General features: G+C 41.5%; 1 long non-coding RNA gene across 1 annotated transcript; it reads left to right on the top strand.

Annotated features, from left to right (window-relative positions):
- The first annotated feature begins 6,120 nt into the window (after nt 1-6,120).
- LOC115460302 lies at nt 6,121-16,751 on the top strand. Its single transcript, XR_003940453.1, has 3 exons — nt 6,121-6,232; nt 15,117-15,124; nt 16,741-16,751. It is a non-coding gene; the product is annotated as an uncharacterized LOC115460302 (long non-coding RNA).
- The last annotated feature ends 608 nt before the right edge of the window (nt 16,752-17,359 follow it).

Here is a 17,359-nt window from a genome sequence, read left to right as displayed (position 1 = left end):
TTCGCCACAATTGTTATAGCGCCGACGCGCCAAAAAACAACCCGAGCTCCACAACCCTCCAACGCGATGGCGAACACCCTTGGAGAGCCTCAGGTACTAAAATAATTTAACCCCTCATGGGTTACAGTAAGAATGGATCAAACATGAGCAATAGACAATTACAGCAGAAAAAATATTCAAAAATAATACAAAGTATGGCATGGTATACTACTTACAATGTCAACACAGTATGCAGTAGAACATTATAATTGATAGTGAAGGATAAAACAAAGATGTAACATATAGATAGGTAATAATAAAGTAGGAAGCGTTAGAAAGTAAAGTGACTCCGCATACCCATGCAAATATATTGTAAAACATCTAGGTAATAAATATGTTTTCTTCATTCCGAAACAATTAAGAGACTTCATAGACTTGAAAAAAATAGTCAAGTTAATAAAGAACACAGCAGATAGTAGAAGAAGGCAGTTTAAGAGTATGATGCCTATTCTTAAAGTTTGCCTGTTTATTTTCTCTGAAATTTCCTCCCCCCCCCCCCTTACATTATGTGGTCTAAGGTAGACATATATGTTTTGTAATTATTTGGGCAGATCCTATTCTATTTTGTGTTTAATAGATGTCTAATATTACCTGTAACAAGATAAATGCTTGTGTATAAATTAAATTCACTTAAATAAATAAAATGTGACTGATTTAAAGACAGTTGCACATGAGGTCAGAGAAATGATTAAATATTATCTCAGCTAGGGTAGGAGTGGATAAACATGTCCTGCTGCAGTACATTTTCCCACCTATTTGCAGGTTCAATGTGGCTTACATATTTCCGTAATGGTGATTAACAGTTCCAGAAAAAAAGAAATACATAGTTAAGGTAGAGGAGACAGAATGGAGTAAGTATTCAGGAAGGAAAGTATATGCAGCCTGAGTCACTCCTTGTGTGTGTGAGTGAGACTAATGAGTTAGTTATTTCTTTCATTAAAGGTCTGGTTGAAGAACCAAGCTTTCGCCTGCTTCCTGAAGTAGAGATAGTCTTGTGTTAAGTGCAGCCTTTCAGGCAGTGCATTCCAGAATGTGGGGGCTATTCCGGAGAAGGCTGACTTGCGGGTATCACATCATGTAATGTCTTTTAGAGAAAGTGTGGTTAGTGAAAGTCCTTCGGAGGACCTTATTGTCCTTGGCGGTGTGTGCAGGATCATCCTATTTTTCAGGGCCTTGAAGATCATACATAGGGTTTTAAATTTAGCCCTGTATTGAACTGGTAGCCAATGAAGTTTTTGCAAAAATGGTGTGATATGATCACGTCGCTTGCAACCTTCTATGAGTCTTGCTGCTGCATTTTGAATCAACTGGAGCTGGTGCAGGCCTTTTGTAGTCAGACCATTGTATAGTACATTGCAGTAATCCAGTATTGATGTTATCATGGCATGTACAACTGGGTTAAGATTTATCTTCTTGATGTAAGGACAGAGACAGCGTAGCTGTCTCATATAGTAGAAGCAGCTCTTGAAGGTTGCTTGGATTTGGGGAAAAAGAGTAAGTGTTGAATTTAACTGTATTCCAAGGTTCCTGACTTGTGATTTGAGGGGGAGTTCGTACTTCCCAAAAGAGATTTTGATATCAGGTATGTATCCACTTGTGTTAGGGACCCAGAGAAGCTTGGTGTTACTTGAGTTGAGACAAACTTTGTTGTGTTTTTCCCATTCTTGAATTGATGTTAGACAGGTAATCAGTTTATTCAAGGCTGTAGGTAAGTCAGGTTTAGTGGGTATGAGTAGCTGTACATCATCCACATAAATGTAGAACTGAGTGTCCATTGACCGAATCAGCTCAGCTAGTGGCTTGAGGTAGATATTGAACAGAATAGGTGACAGTATTGATCCTTGTGGTACCCCGCAGGTCAGTGTCCATGGTGGGGATGAGTTGCTGCCAAACATTTTGGTTTGTTGCCTGTCTGATAGGTAGGATCTGAACCAAGCAAGTACTATTCCATTGATGCCTGTTTCTGTCAGTCGTGCTTGCATGATATCATGATCCACAGTGTCAAAAGCTGCTGAGAAGTCAAGCAGTACTAACATCGAGGCAAATCCCTTGTCTCGGTTTTTGTGAAGATCATCTAGAAAGGATACGAGGACCATTTCTGTACCATAACCAGGTCTGAATCCAGATTGACATGGATCTAGCCAGTTTCTCTTTTCTAACCAGTCATTAAGTTGAACACAGAATGTTTGTTCTATGAGTTTCCCTAGAAACAGGAGGTTGAATACTGGCCTGTAACTTTCAAGTTTGTACTGGTCAAGGTTGTTTTTCTTCAGCAGAGGGCAAACCACTGCCCTTTTTAATGCTCTTGGTAGCTGCCCATTAGAAAGAGAGGTGTTCACAATTTTTGTGGCGCCTTCTATAAGGCCCATACTTGCCTGCTGCACTATCTTTGATGGGCAGGGATTGACGGGAGCAGGTAGTTGGTCAAAGGTCTCTTAGGATTTTGTCAAGGCTCTCCCCTGTCATTGGGTTAAAAGTGTCCCATCTGTCTCTGTCAGGAGGGGGCAAGTTTGTGCACCCCTGGTTGACTGGTTGTGGACTGGGTGGGATTGCCTGTGAATCCTGGTGGAGACTTTTCATTTTGTTGGCAAAATATGCAGCAAAATTATTGCAGTTCAGTTTAGACTGGGCAGGCTGTTTCTGTTGTGGGGGCTGCAGTAGGCTGTTTACTGTACTGAACAACTGCTTGGTTGAATTGGCAGCCTGTGCAATGCATTTAATGTCTGAAGGAAGCATGGACCATTCTTCATGTTATGTGGTTTGATGAATAAATTCAAGTAACATTTTCTACACATCTGTTGGACTCTTTGATCTTTTTTTTTTTTCTTGACCTCGCTGCATCTGAAAGGATCTTGTTCTCCTATTTTTTGCTGATCTGGTTGTGTCACTAACAAATGTTCACATGCATACTAAAAAGCTATTTAAGTTGCACAGTTGATTTTATCAAGAAAAATAATCATACTGTGTACTGTAAACATGATGAGGTTAATTGTGAAGAATTGTGAGGATGGAGCTCTCACCTCAGGCTCCCAGGTCCCTCTTTCACTCAGGGTGAGCTGGTTCTTAGTATGCAGATTTTATGCAAATTCAGATCCTACCCCTTTTTACTCGGGGTGACCTGGTTCTCAAAAAAAGCAAACAGAGTCAGGTCTTATCAACAGGATTTCTTCCATACAAATCTTTATTTCAGCCCATGGGGCACACCTCTCTTAGCTTAAAACACTTTCACAAGCTCAACAGTTCTTCCAGATTAACCATTTCCTTTCTTCCTCTCAGTGCAATCTTCCAGTTTAAACATTTCTTCTTGCACAGTCCCATGTCCCTTTATTTCTTCCCCCTGAGCCCTTTCCCACTGGCATTTTGGCTCAGTACTAGCTCAGTCCAGGACACCCAGTCTCTTCTCAATATTAACTCTGGGACACACAGTACCTCTTCACTGTTCTAACCACAGCCTTGGCATCTGGGACACACAGTAGTTCTCTTCACTGTTCTAAACACAGCCTTGGCATCTGGGACACACAGTAGCTCTCTGAACACATAGTTCTTATCCTGGCACTCTAGGGCCTTCTTACCCCAGCCAGCTTCCCTGCCTTGCACCCCGTTCACCACAAGTCAAAAGGGCTCAGCCAGTACTTCACCTGGGGATCTCCAGCTCCAGCTCCCAGCTCTCTTCTTCAGCTGCCAGCCAGGGTTGCCAGGTAGAAATTTTTTTTCCAGCCCAATCCGGGCCAGAAACCAGCCCAAAACCCGCCCAAACACAAACCCCGCCCCTGACACCCCCGCCCCCGCCGTCACCGGCCCCGCCTCCCACGTCATCGGGCCCGCCTCCCCGTCATCAGCCCCGCCTCCCACGTCATCGGGCCCGCCTCCCCGTCATCAGCCCCGCCTCCCCGTCATCGGCCCCGCCTCCCACGTCATCGGCCCCGCCCAAAACGTCACTAACCCCGCCCAAAAACGTCACTAACCTCGCCCCCCGCGGCCGAAAAAAATCAAAAAGCCGCCCAAAAAGCCGCCCGGAAGCCTAAAAAACCGCCCAAAAAACCGCAACCCGCCGCGGGCAAAAATTTCCCGCGGCGGGGCGCGGAAAACCGCCCAATTGGGCGGTAAAACCGCCCACCTGGCAACACTGCTGCCAGCTCCCCCCCCCCTTTCTCAGGTGGGGTATTAAGGGTTTAATGGCAAACAGGACCCAGCCCATAACCGGCTGCACCTGTTTCCACCCCCAGGACTCTCCCCGGTCCTAGCGAGCTCCAGCTATACCTCCCCTTTGACTCACCTAGCCCTTCTCCCTGGACATTTTAGGGGGATCAGCGCCCTCTAGGGGCCTAACCAGGGTAGGACAGCCTCATAATCCTTACAGTACGTACTATGGAGATTATTATCATGCATGCTTCTGAAAAAAGGATGCTTGTTAATATAGCATACGGCTCTAAATATAGTTAAAGCACTAAACTGGGTGGCCACGTTAAACTGAGCAAGTTTACTTCTTTCTTCAGTGCTTTTTCTTCCTTACCTTGAAATGGTATAAAACAAAACAAGCGCAAAGTTGGAAGAACAACTAAGCCCCAGAACTGAGCGTGGAAAGTGAACATAATGGTAAAAGAGATGAATTAAAGTCATCTGAGCGGCTTGTCTTGTATCTTATAAACTTTCTGTGTGATAGCATTTCAATATGAGTGGAGGGGTAGCCTAATGGTTAATGTAGTGAGCTGAGAACATAGGGATCTGCATTCAATTCCCACTGTGGCTCTTTGAAATGATCCTGGACAAGTCATTTAGGGCCCCTTTTACTAAACAGGAAGTACTACCGGGCTACCGCTGCAACTTGGCAGTACTTCCCACCCCTAGTGCTGGTGTGTACCCGGTGGTAATCGGGCAATGCTGCATGCTGCCTGGTTACTGCCAGGATAGCGCAGGAGCCCTTACCGCCACCTCAACGGGTGTCGGTAAGGGCTCCCCCTTTACTTGCTGCACTGCCATTTCCTGCCAAAAAGAAAGACCTACCCTTTTACTCGTTGCAGGAAAAGGGAACCTCAGTGCACATCAAAAACATGCAGCAACACCAGCACAGCTTAGTAAAAGGGACCCTTAACTCTCCATTGCCCCAGGTACAAAAAAAATACAACAGCAAGACCACTAGAGACAGAGAAAGCACCTGCGCCAAAATCCAGGCATATTTTATAACAACGCATGCAACTTAATTGGCTTAACAAACTAATCAGCATTCATAACAACACTTAACAAGCAATAATGAGCACTAATTGGCAATATTTAGACTCTAGGCGCACAACTCACTAAGTGGATTCTGTAATGAACTGTGCCTAAATTCTAATGCGCACAGTTCAAAAGGGGCGTAGATATGGGTGGGGAGATGGGCATTTTGTAAGCATTCCCAAATTTACACATGTAGTTATAGAATATGACCCAGTGTGTGTAAATTTATGCACAGAGATTATGCCACATTTTTGTTGGTGTAAATAGAGGCACATAGTTTTAGGCACTGAGATATCAACTAAACGTATTCTATATACTGTGCCTAAATCTAGATGCCGTTTATAGAATATGCTTAGGTAGAATTGCTTACCACACGGATTTTTTACATGCCTTATATAGAATCTGGCCCTAAATGTCCAACATCCAAATAAGGAAATATGTCCATCTTTGAAATCACAAAATGTCTACCTTTTTTTTAAAAATATCATTTGTAATAAGGTTTTGTGCTCTGTGCATTTATTTTTTAAGGTAATTTTGAAAAAACAAAAAGTGAAAAACAGAAATTCAAGCTATTGGGATGTAGGGGGCCAAAGCTTTTAGCAAACTGGTCCCCTAGACATCCCAGGAGAGCAAAAGGAGCTTCCTAGGGAGCATTATTGTGGACTTCATATAAATGCTCCCAGGTACACATCTCTCCATTGTTCCCTTACCTTGTCTGCTGAATCCTCCAAAACCCACCCAAAACAACTACCCCAACTGTACACCACTACAGTATGCTTTACAGGTGAAGGGGGCACCTATATGTGGGTACACTGGGTTTCTAGTGAGTTTTGGAGGGCTCACGGTTTCCACCACAAGTGCAACAGGTAGGGGAAGGTATGAGCCTGGGTCCACCTGTCTACCATTTACTGCACCCATCACTACACTACTCCAGGAACTGCATGCTGTTCTGATGGACCTGCCCATAACATCTGAGGCTGTCAAACAGGCTGGTGATTACTATTTTTATTCATATTTTGTTGGGGTGGGAGGGACTCAGTGATCACTAGTGGAGTAAGAGGGTCATCCCTGATTCCCTCCACTATTCTATAAGTAGTAAAAAAAAAAGGCCCATTTCAGAAAGCAGTGAAATGGGCGCTAGCAAGGTTTTCCACGATCAGCGCGATCGCTGGTATCCGAGTCCTGCTCCCTGCTCCCATGTGCTGCAGCGCGCGCACGCGAGCTTCTCACCTACCTGACAATGCCCCATGGTATCGGCTGCAGGAGAGGAGGACGCAGATCGTTGGCCCTCGCTGGCACTCTGTTCAGATTCCTGGGCAGGGGGAGGAGTAGGCTCCCCCTCCACATTGGACACTTGCGGCTCCTCCCCTCTCCCTGATGTTTCCCTACTCCACCTCCACATTGGACACTCGTGGCTCCTCCCCTCTCCCTGACATCACGATCTACTCCATGAAGGACACCACCACTGGAAGCCATCAGGCAGCCTCAGAACGTTGGAGGTGAGCTTTATTATATAGTATTTGCCTTTTAGTCTAGGTAACTTATTATTACTATTATTATTTTTAAACATTTCTCTTAAAATCAAATACTCAATTTCTAGTCTCATATTTTCTGGGATATTTTCTCTGATTGAATGCCAGCCACCTAGAAACAGTGGGGCCTGATCTTTGCAAAATTCAATTTCTTAAAGAATGGGATATATAAATAATTTTCCACAGTGGTCTTAAAATTCACATAAGTACATAAATATTGCCATACTGGGACAGACCAAAGGTCCATCAAAACAACAAATGAAGTTCTGTTTGATGGGGAAAAATTTGACTCCTCTCATTTTTCCCAAATTCATTCCAAAGTGGACTCCTACCTCAAACGTATGTGCCTCAATAAAATGGCTAGTCTATATGCTGCCAGCCTCTGTCATTCTTTTTATTCTAGTTGAACGTGACTACCCCTTTGGAAGTATCCATTCTGATGGTGTTTTTATGAACTGGTTGAAATCTCTAATAGTTTCTAAGTAATTCTTGTGCAGTGGTACAACGATTTGTATATTTGTGCTAATTCAGCCTCTTTGGGGTGTTTGAGCATTTACAAAATTAAAACAAACAGCAATTTGAGTTCCCCAGTATGCTTTAAGAACTGTCCTTTGCCTTGCCAATCAAATGATATAAATTCAAAAGGCTATCATTGACAAACTGTCCATGAGGGATGATTGAGTGTTTAGCTCCTCAGATCAACAGTGGTAATTGAGGTTAAAATGATTGAACACTTTAACCGTATTTTATTTAGCTTTTTAGAAAAGATTCCCCACCAATTTGCTTACTCACTGCAAATGCACCTAGCTTACCTGGAAGAGGGCAGATCCTAAGCATCTTGCCACCAATAACAACAAACAAAAACCCTACAAAATGATGTTAGTGAGGCTGTAGTGCTTTTTCAGCACATGAGGATAAGGCAAGCTACAGCTCAATGCTAGTAGCAGCAAAAATAATATCAGCAGTTTGATTAAAGGGAGCCAATCCAAAAGGTGGGACTGAGATGAATAAGCTGGCTATGTATGTCTGTAAATAATTGTTCAGCAGTGAATTATTCGTATGTCAAGGAAAGTTATTAATACTCAAGAGCTGATTTTCCTGTATTTCTGTGGATTACAGACCTGAGACACATATTGAATTCCAGCTCAGCCTATAATAAAGAGAATAATAGTTGTGAGTTATCTCTACTAAAGTGTGCTTGTAGGATGTGAAGTATTTTTCAGTTCAATAGGATTTGAGTGAGCTGAGGGGAGAAAGATACCTGAAAAGGTATCTCAAAATAGAAATCTTACAATAGCCTGCCTGCAAGTTTTGAAATGTTAAGATATATTTTGCTGAGCCTCTGAGTCTTGTGAATAGTCTAGCTGAAAAGTAATAATTAAGGTCATAGGTGAGTAGTTTCCCAGTGAAGTGACTGTTAGGTAGAACAAAGGAGCTGGTTCTATGAAAGGAGACAATATCATGGGCAACCCTCCTGCTAAGTTTTCTTCTCTAAGATAAAGAGCAATGCTATAGACTAGACTCTCACATTTATATGCATGTTGCATGCATAAATGTTTAGAATGACATATATGCACATAGGTACACAAATACAGGCATAAATGCCAATATTCTCCTTTAAGTGCTATTCCACAACAGGGACATAGCTATGGGTGAGCTCAGGCCCACCCATGCTTGGCTAAGGCCCACTCAGTGTCAGTCTGATCACAAATCAGCTGCTTTGTTTTTTTTAGATGCCAGTTACCTGCACAGCCATAGTACTCACATTAGCTCAGCCAATAGGAAGCTCTTCTTGTGAGTCTATTGCAGCTCCGGTGTTATTTTTTTTGTCTGCCTGCCTTGTTTGCTACTACTCTTGAGTCGATCATCGGGGGGGTCTCTGCTATGTCCTGTTACCTCTGTTCTGCCTCTGTTCCCCGTGGCTGCTACTCAACTACTGTATACCGCTATTGCAGGCAACTCTAGACTCTGCTCACTGACACCTGTCCTGTGGCCTGTGTGTACAGGTCTGGCATGGCTCAGGTCTCCAAATGATAGATGAAATTTAGTATGGACAAATGCAAAGTGATGCACATCGGAAAGAATAATCCAAATCATAGTTACCTGAGAAGTCAGTACCCAAGAAAAAGATCTAGGCGTCATTGTAGACAGTACATTGAAATCTTCTGCCCAATGTGTGGCAGTGGACAAAAAATAAAGCAAGATACTAGGAATTATTAGGAAAGGGATGGTAAATAAGAGCATGAACATTATATTGCCTCTGTACTGCTGCATGGTGCGACCTCACCTTGAGTACCGCATTTAATTCTGGTCACCATATCTCAAAAAAGATATAGCAGAATTAGAAAAAGTCCAAAGAAGAGCAACCAAAATGAAAAAGGGGATGGGACTCCTCTCATGTGAGGAAAACCTAAAGAGTTTAGGACTCTTCACCCTGGAAAAGAGAGGCTGAGGTGAAATATGATTGACGTTTACAAAATTCTGAGTGGTGTAGAAGGTAAAAGTTAATCGATTGTTTACTCTTTCACAAAGTACAAAGACCAGGGGACACTCAATAAAGTTACATGGAAATACTTTTAAAACAAATAAGAGGAAATATTTTTTCACTCAATAAATAGTTAAGTCTAGAACTTGTTGCAGGAAGATATAGTAATAGTGGTTAGTGTATATGGGTTTAAAAAAAGGTTTGGTAAGTTCCATAGTCTGCTATTGAGATGTATATAGGGAAGCCACTGCTTGCCCTGGGATTGGTAGCATGGAATGTTGGGTTTCTGCCAGGTACTTGTGACTTAGATTGGCCACTGTTGGAAACAGGATACTGGGCTAGATGGAACCAGTATGGCTATTCTTATCTCTACTACCTCACCAGCACCAGTGAACCCAAGGACCCAGAACGAATAGCAGCTAAGTTTGGGAGTTGGGACCCAGGAGCACCATGCAGCCTTTAACTTAGCCTGCCTGCCCCTATTCTGTGCCAGTAGGAAAATCTGTAGGGCTGATGTGAACAATTTAAGACAGTCCCTGACACACCAATGGAGTAAAAGAGAATGATGGACTGCATCAAATGCTGCAGAAAGATGCAAAGACACTACCTGCAAGCCTGAGGCTATTGAAATAGTGTACGTTAAATTTTTTCCCCTGGCTTTCAGCTCACAGCTTTAATTATTAGGCTACTCTTCTGAACATATATGAGGCCATTTTAAAACAAAAGCATTCCTATGGTACTATAATGACATTCATATCCCTTGTTTTTGCCTTTTTCATAGTTTGGCTGTTTCAGCATGTAAAATGGATGTTCATGGTGAATATCACCAGCACATGGATGTCCATTTCTCATGTATTTTAGAACAGGCTGTATGTTGGCAGATCCTGTTCTAAATACTAGCACCACCAGTGGCATACTGACCTAGATGCTCTTACTCTGAGTTGGATGTCCTTTCTAAAACACCGTTCTTAGTATTTCAGTGTTTGCTCCTGTTTCAAATGCAAATTAATTTTGTACATTGGATAAGCGTCCATATTGTAAATAATAAAGTTAAGCAGAATTGGATCCTGCAGCACATCTTTGGGGGCTGCCAATCACAGTTACATTAATCAGATCACAAGCTCCTTTCATCTCAGCTGCTCAGACAGTGGTTTGACAACTGTAGAGTGGCAGTTTCTTCATCTACTGTGGGTAAAGATCTCCAAGTGGCATCCTGCATCACAGAGATCACAAAGAGAGCTGAAAGTGGCACTCACTGCAGCCTAGAATCAGGTGTTTACCAGCCACCATTTTCTAAAATTAGTCCATTCAATGTCAGCATGTTGCAAGGCCATTTGCAAATACTAGCTATCACTAACACAACCAAATGGCCATATTGTTGACACATTCATTTTTTACAAAAAATTAAATACCTTCATTTTAATTGTATAATGTCATGGACACAACATCTGAATAGCAGCTAAGGCACACTGAAATTGTAATAAATAGATCAGATGCTGTGTTTTACGTTGTTTCACATATGTAACATACATTTATCACTGAAAAAGCATAACAGATTTATTATGCAGGAAGTACAAAGAATAATAACACTATATAAGCATACATTTCAAAACTGAAATGATATGATACTGAAATCCAACAAATCAGACAGCCTATTCCAGATTTTGCACACCACTGTATGAATAAACTGAGTATCCTCGGTACATAAGTACATAAGTACATAAGTAGTGCCATACTGGGAAAGACCAAAGGTCCATCTAGCCCAGCATCCTGTCACCGACAGTGGCCAATCCAGGTCAAGGGCACCTGGCACGCTCCCCAAACGTAAAAACATTCCAGACAAGTTATACCTAAAAATGCGGAATTTTTCCAAGTCCATTTAATAGCGGTCTATGGACTTGTCCTTTAGGAATCTATCTAACCCCTTTTTAAACTCCGTCAAGCTAACCGCCCGTACCACGTTCTCCGGCAATGAATTCCAGAGTCTAATTACACGTTGGGTGAAGAAAAATTTTCTCCGATTCGTTTTAAATTTACCACACTGTAGCTTCAACTCATGCCCTCTAGTCCTAGTATTTTTGGATAGCGTGAACAGTCGCTTCACATCCACCCGATCCATTCCACTCATTATTTTATACACTTCTATCATATCTCCCCTCAGCCGTCTCTTCTCCAAGCTGAAAAGCCCTAGCCTTCTCAGCCTCTCTTCATAGGAAAGTCGTCCCATCCCCACTATCATTTTCGTCGCCCTTCGCTGTACCTTTTCCAATTCTACTATATCTTTTTTGAGATACGGAGACCAGTACTGAACACAATACTCCAGGTGCGGTCGCACCATGGAGCGATACAACGGCATTATAACATCCGGTGTAACTGACTGGATTATAAATTAGTTTTATGGAAAACAACAAAGGATAGTAGGAAATGGAGTTCACTTTAAAGAAAGAGGCATTAGCAGTAGAGTCAACCAGAGATTGGTCCTTGTTCATGCTTATTTGTAAAGTGATATTGCAGAATGGCTATTATTTGGTAAGGTTTGCCTGTTTGTGGATGATACCAAAATCTGTAATATTCTAGGCACCCTGAATAGTTTTGATGACATTTATTTAGGTTTTGCTCATACCTTTTTCAGTAGTAGCTCAAGGTGAGTTACATTCAGGTATGCTGGATATTTCTCTGTTCCAGGAGGGTTCACAATCTAAGTTTGTACCTGAGGCAATGGAGGGTTAAGTGACTTGTCCAAGATCACAAGGAGCAGCAGTAGGATTTGAACTGACCACCTCTGGATTGCAAGACTGGTGCTCTAACCACTAGGCCACTCCTCCACTCTGAAGAGAGATCATGAAGAGAGATCTAGCAAGGAATGGTCTAGAATTTGGCAGTTAAGCATTAATACCAAAAAAGGTAGGGGCATGCTTTAGGGCTGCAACCCCCCCCCCCCCCAAGCGAATGGTACAGTATAGGGGGTGAAGTATTTCTGTGCATGAAAGTAGTGTGGGACTTGGGAGTAATTATATATAATCCCCCTGATATTCAAAGTGATTATGAGGACCAGCTGTCTGACTTTACAGTGTATGAAGAGGATTTGAAATTTGCAGAGAGGGATGAGGGACATGCAGGAAGTTTATGATCATCTGTGTGTTTCCTTTCCTAACCTTTTAATGCACTCACCTGAATATTTGCATCTGTACCTGTTCTAAAAGCTTTCAGCACTAAAGATCCCATTTTCATTTCATTTAGATCACACCTTCTTATTGGTATATCAAGGTTTTGAATACCAGTTCATACTAGGCATTTGTATTTCTTGAGAGTAACTGTACTTATTGGGAAAAACTGAGAAGAAAAAATTCCTATACATAGGTAATCTTCCTACTCCACCTCTCACCTCAGCCCAACAAGCCCTGGAGGTATGGGGCATGGAGAACCAACTCCTACCCACTTAGATATTGAGGAACCCATTCAGAAGGTACCTCATGGCTGCATGTAATATTCACCAGAAAATAAATTCAAGTGTAACTGACTGTTGGGAAAGGTGGCTAGATGCTGGCCTTTCTTTAAAAAGGGCCTGAGTGGAACTAGCTAAACAGTAAGTAGTCAAAGCAATGTGACTGGACATGACATTGAGGGGGCAAGTTTCAAAATGACACTAAGGACAAAGCTCAGGGAAACATTTTACTCCAAGTTTCAAAGTGAAAGTTCATGCATATTTTCACATTGAAAATTGTCATATGTACAAAGTACATTTATACTTGTTTATCTGTTGGTACATTTTGCAGTGAAAATCAATGCTTATAGGTCGAAAAATGCAATCAACACACAATAATTGCCTCCCCTAATGAAAGCATGCCTCATTTTAATGCAGCAAAATATACATGTATTGTGGAACAAGGTATGTGCTTTTAACTACACAAGGGGAGTGTTTCAGGTAACTAATTTACATGGGTTGTTTTTAGGTGGGTGAGGTAACCAATTTACATAAATAAATGCTTTTCTGTTATCATCCACAGTTATGTATTGGCCAATTTTTAAAGGCTTTAAGAACATAACTTAGGCAGTGACTCACCTAAAATGGCCCCTAAATGTGAATCAAGGCTCCAAAAACATTTACCTAGTTATTTTTGCCTCTCACTGGCTGCACTGGAAAATGCTGGCTAGCCCATTCAGAAAATTTGAGAAGCTACAATTCTATGCTGCTGTGGAGTGTGGGAAAACTTCCTGGTCCTAGGATGTCACATTTTTTTCCCAGCCAGCTACTCTCTTTTGCAGTAAAAAAAAAAAAAATCTTGGAAATGTATTTTATTCTGTGACTTGGTATTTGACATTTCCAGAGTAGTAAGTAAGGTTCTCTTATAACCTAACACAAAGACTTGCCAGGGGTCCCCTGCTGATAGTGTGAAAAAAATTATGCATTTTTAATTTTCTATTAATAAAAAAAATAGGACTACTACAATTATTCAGTCTTGTAATTAACTTAGAAGAAAGTGTCTAATGGTCTTAACCAACCCAGACAAAAAAAGAAATACTATGATAAATTAATGGATATCTTAATCACTGAAACATAAAACTGGAACTCCACTAATATTAGTAACCTGACTTATCAAAAGTGCTTCACTTGACATTTCCCTGTAGGTTCTGCCTGAAGGTACATATGACTTTTTTTATTTTTTTTTTGCTAACAACTTGAGTTGTGGCAACAAAGAAGGGAATTATATTATCCGAAATAGAATCAGGTATCAGTGAAGACCCAAAATAAAGAAGGCAAATAGAGTTGCATTGCAATATTTAGGACCCCTTTTACCAAGCTGCAGTAAAAGGGGCCCTGAGGTGGCATCGGCGCATGGATTTGCTGCACAATGAGCACCCTTTTATTGCAGCGGGTAAAATACTTTTTTTGGAAAAAAAAAAAAAAGGAAATGACCATGCAGTAAATTAAACACTTGCTGCACAGCCATTTTCTGGGGGAACCCTTACCACCACCTATTTAGGAAGAGGTGAGGACTCCTCCACTAATCTGGCAGTATCCGGGCAGCATGCGGCGCTGCCCGATTACAGCTGGGTATGCCCACGGCGCTAAACATAGAAAAATATTTTTCAAGTGCTGGAACGGTAGGCTGTGTGGGCAGGAACTACCACCGGGCTTTGGGCTGTGCATGAAGCCATATACTTATCTGACAAGTGATTTGTAGCTCTATTAGATGCTTAGTAAGGACTTCTGTAGAGAAACATTAAAATGTTGTTTTGTAAGTTTTTGTAGAGAAAAATAATTCATAGACCCTACTGAGTTTCAGGAATAAATCTTTTAAAACCCATGCTTTATGTGAAGTGTGTTTTTATATAATAGTGCTGTTAACATTTCCATGAGATTAAGCAATTTGCTGAACAAATTGTTTAGTAGCTGGACACTTCTTGTTTGAGCTCTTCACTCTTGAGGTAAGAGTTGCACTTGGAAAACATTGACTAAAAGTAAGGTATAGAGTGAAGACAGATCTAGCACAGGTGTGTTACATTACCAATATAGTCTCCAGCTGTTGCTTGGGTCAAAATTTAAAATCTACAAATTTCTAAGTTGAACTTGGCCTACCTAATGCAATTATGGTTCACATATAGGTAGTAGAGGCCTATGCTGGGCAGCATCATTGCTTCCCGCTGGGCCTCTTCAGCCTAGCTGTGGCCTTAGCTTTTATACTTCCTGGGACTTGCCCTCCAAGCTCCACCCCCCTGTGTCACTTCCCACTGGGGCTGCGAGTCTGAAGGAGGTTCTGACACTGTGAGGGAGTGTTAACAAGGGGAAGTGGCTGTGTCCTATAGACTCCTTCACAACTAACATTTATGCCTGTGTACTTCAGGAAAAGTAGTCACACACATTCATACCTGGTGTGAGAAACAAGAATAGGCACATATATGTATATTATATAAAATATACACAAACATGCAAATCTTGCCCCATTTCATCTATTCTCTGCCTGCCAGTAATCTTATAAATATGTCACTTAAAGGGAGGAGTACAACTTGTCAGTGCCTACTTTTTATGCACTTGAGTATACAATTACCCCCACTGTGTGGAAACAAGTTAATGGTTTTATACTGTTTACAGTAAGGTGGTTATTTTAGAAGCTCTATTTGTCTTTTGGACATCTAAAAACCAGCATTTAGATGTCCATATTGCATGGACATCCAAATCCCGATTTTATAAAGCCAGGATATAGATGTGTTTTAAAGTGGCAAGATTAAAAGCCTTTTAAACTGTTAGAAGACATGTATTCTGCTTTTGTGGACTGTAAACCTTCAGTATGTCCATAAGGCAAGGGGTGTGGTTTGCTGGGGCCATTTTTCCCATGCACCAGGGCCCTTTTTACTGCAGTGGCTACCCTCAGCACACATGGCCATGTTTTGAGAAATCTCTTACCACATGGTCATGCAGCAGGGAGCCCTTACCGCCACCCTTAGAGGTAGCGATAAGGGCTCCTGCGATAACCTGGTGGTAACCGGGCAGGCGATGCCCGATTACCACTGGGTTATTGCTGCACAAGCCATTTCAAGGGGGTTTCTTTTTCCCCCCAGAAATGATGCACACTCAGAGTGGGACTACTGCCAGCGACCGTGTTGGGCAGGTGGTAGTCCCAGAAGAGCGAGTGGTAAGCCTGCATTGGGCTTACTGCCGCTCTGTAAAAGGGCCTCTTAATAAAATGGTCTTTGTGTTCACAAATATTTGTGGGCTAAATTGCACTCCTCTGGAGTCAGTTTGGTTATTAATCTTTATAATTCTATAGTTCAAATACTATGTCATCTTGCACATTCTGCTCAGAGATTCAGTACTCCTCTATCTGCATGACACAAGAATGTGACGTTTTCAGTATGCAGCGCTGGTTTTGTCTTCACAACCAGGCATCCGCCACTCTTTTTGTGAAAAAGTATTTCTCGATATTGCCCCTAAGTCTACTACCCTGCAACCTCAACTAATGATCTAATTAGTGCCAATAATTGCTTGTTAAAAAGCCAATTATTGGCACTAATTGGCTCATTATTCTATTACATTGAACAGGCAAATTGGGAACGCGACTAAATGTGTGTGAGCAATGTTTGATGATCTTCATAGAATCAGGGAGCTAATGCCCAAATGCAGTGAAATCAGGGTCTGATTTGAGTGCCCTAACAATAAAGTTTCTTCTCTGTTCCTATTTTGTTCTGCTGTGCTTAGACCCTAAATGAACTTATCATATGAGTTTATTTATTTTTTTTTTTTTACAAAGTAGACATTACATCATATCTTCTGTCCTTGGCATGCCTTTCTCTTTTCCATATTGTTAATGTGTTGGCTTTCCATATTATGGCCAAAATTGCTTGTTTTATGAACAATGCATACTTTTAGTATATTTCATAACCACCATACACTCTATATTCTGATGCTTCAGCGTGTGCCAAGTTCAGTACATACACTGAGAGAGCATCATTCAAAATATTCCAGACTAGATATTTTAAATGTTAAAAACAGAAAACTAACTTACAAGCTTGCCTGCTGCTATTCATTATTTTTTTTTTCAGGCCATTACACATATTTGATAAATCCAAGCATTCCTGAAAGTAGAATACATTGTATACATATTCATGAATTATACCAACGACCTCAAACCCGCTCACTTAGAAAAAACATTGTTCTGTAGCATATCTGCACTGCTTTCTTCCTTCTGGTACAGCCTCTTTCAGTCCTGCCAGAATACCTACGGAAATCAATAAAACAAATTTGGACAGCTCTTAAGCATTCTCAGCTTTGTTGTTTGATTATAGGCTAAATCTCACCAGGGGAGGGAAGGAAATGCCATTCAATTCTGATTCTGCTCCAAAAATTGCACTACCATGTAGCGAGAGAGCTGTTAGGCAAATCCGAAGGCTGGACTCAATGGTCCTCTGGATTTTCTTTCAGCCTAGTTGATTTTGAAATTATGCAATTGTTCTTCTCCTTAAAAAAAAAGATCTGTCTTCATTATCATCATCACTATATGCTTCTATGGAACACTTCCTGATATCAGACAGAAAAGCATGTCACGATCATTGGGAATGGGTGCCATTTCCAAGCAGACTGTCTTGAATG

The sequence above is a fragment of the Microcaecilia unicolor genome, chromosome 1, assembly GCF_901765095.1.
Source record: "Microcaecilia unicolor chromosome 1, aMicUni1.1, whole genome shotgun sequence".
Classification (NCBI taxonomy): Eukaryota; Metazoa; Chordata; class Amphibia; order Gymnophiona; family Siphonopidae; genus Microcaecilia; species Microcaecilia unicolor.
Note: the sequence above shows the minus strand (reverse complement) of the source record. Positions and strands in the feature narration are given on the sequence as shown.